Raw genomic sequence first — 2,104 nt, 5'->3', positions numbered from 1 at the left:
GAGGCAGGGGGCGCTGCGCGGGGTGGAGGCTCCGAGGGTTAAAAACCAGGAGGGACAGTCCCTGGGGGCGACTAGACCTTCACACCCTCCCGTTCCTAGCGAGGCGCCGGGAACGTTTGCAGAGAGTGGAATAAAACGCCCCCTCGTGACCCCCAAATCGAAGGGAAGGCGGCATGTTGATTACCCTCATGCAAACTTCACGTGGCGCCAACGGCGCCAAACGTCAGGGTCTCCACCAAACTGCAACCTGACCGGCAGTGCTTGGCTGGAAGTTAAACTAAGATTTTGACTGAACTTCCTTATTCTGCCCGAGTGGAAATTTCTTTCTATATCATCATATTCTTAATATCGTTTTGTCTAATAGTAGCCTACGTTTTTCATTTGCGAAAAAAAAAAATCCTACTAAACAATAGGCGCTTCCTATGTGCCAGCATTGAGTCAAGTGCTTGAAATAAGAAAAATAGGATCCCTTCATTCCTTAGGAGAGCTTACCACCTGTTAGCGAAGAGGAGCGTATAAAAAAGTTATGATCAAGTGTGGCGGTTGCAACTGGAAAAGCATTGCAGCGTCCAGAGTTTGCAAAGAATTGGAGGAAATTAACTAGTTGGTGTGTGAGAGGGGCTATGCAGCCACAGGAGAGGAGGATATAAAGAAGACAGTTCCACATAGAGATAGGGGAAATTAGGCCTTCTAAAACGTGGAAGTGTGTTTGTGTGTGTAAAGCCCAGATGTGTGCTTGGAAAAGTGTGAGCAATAATGTTTATGGAAGAGTGACAGCATTTCAGACTGAAAAGGAGAGAGGAGACCAGGCCATCTACAAATAACAATAGTTCTATATAATACATTTTTATAGTACTTCCTGTGTGCCAGACACTGTTCAAGCACTTTAGATTTATTCCCTGTGGTAACTTTGGATGCTGTATGAGGAAACGGAAATTTATACAGCAGATGACAATGAAAAAAATTAATCAGTGAAGAAACTCGCTACTAGGGCAATTTAGGAGGATCAGTTTGCCATCAGTAGGGAAGATGGATTAGTGGGGAATAGATTGGCAGGGAAGAGGCCAGCTAAGAAGTGTTTGCCTAGTGCAATCTCTTTGGAAGACAGTGCTGTGATCTCTGAAAGAACTAGAAATTAACCTTCCATATGACCCAGCAATCCCCCTATTGGGAATATACCCGGAGGAACTCAAATCATTCTACAAAAAAGATACCTGCACAAGCATGTTTGTTGCAGCTCTATTCACAATAGCAAAAACATGGAACCAACCATGTTGCCCATCGAAGCTGGACTGGATAAAAAAATGTGATAAATATACACAATGGAATACTATGTAGCCATAAAGAAGGGCAAACATATGGACTTTGCAGCAACTTGGATGGATTTAGAGTCTATCATATTCAGTGATCTATCACAGAAACAAAGAAGAGTACCACATGTTCTCACTCATAAGCCGACCTTGAACAATTATCATAATACTATAAGAAAGGGATTGGCAGTAGTGGGGAAACTGCCAGAGGAAGGTGGGAGTTGGAATTGGCAGTTGAGGAAAACTGCCAGGGGAGGAAGGGGCACACCTCATCAACAAGGGTAACTGCATGATGAACATTTGTATACCTAACCCTGAATTGTACCCCACATCTTTAAAATAAAAAAAAAAAGCCGAGCTCGGTGGCTCAGCCTGTAATCCCGCGCCTTTGGGAGGCTGAGGTGAGTGGATTGCCTGAGCCCGTGGGTTCGAGACCCGCCTGGGCAGCGAGACCTCATCTCTACAATAAATATAAAATTAGCCGGGCGTGGTAGCGCATGCCTGTAATTCCAGCTACTTGGAAGGCTGAGGCGGAAGGATCGCTGGAGCCCAGCAGGTCGAGGTCCAGTCTGGGCGACAGAGTGAGATTCCAACTCAAAAAAAAAATTAAAAAAAAAAAGAAGTGTTTGCCAAACTCATGAGGTGATGCTGAAAGCCATGAAGACTGAAAAGGAGAGGAAAGGAGGAAGAGTCAGTATTTAAGTCTAGAATAAACAGATACGATTAATTGAGAGGGAAAAATGTGTCTATTATGACCGAAATTGCCAAAGTGAGATCTTGGATGACTGTTATGA

The sequence above is a fragment of the Carlito syrichta genome, unplaced genomic scaffold (assembly GCF_000164805.1).
Source record: "Carlito syrichta isolate Samal-C Ts95f unplaced genomic scaffold, Tarsius_syrichta-2.0.1 Scaffold308791, whole genome shotgun sequence".
NCBI classification, from domain to species: domain Eukaryota; kingdom Metazoa; phylum Chordata; class Mammalia; order Primates; family Tarsiidae; genus Carlito; species Carlito syrichta.
Note: the sequence above shows the minus strand (reverse complement) of the source record.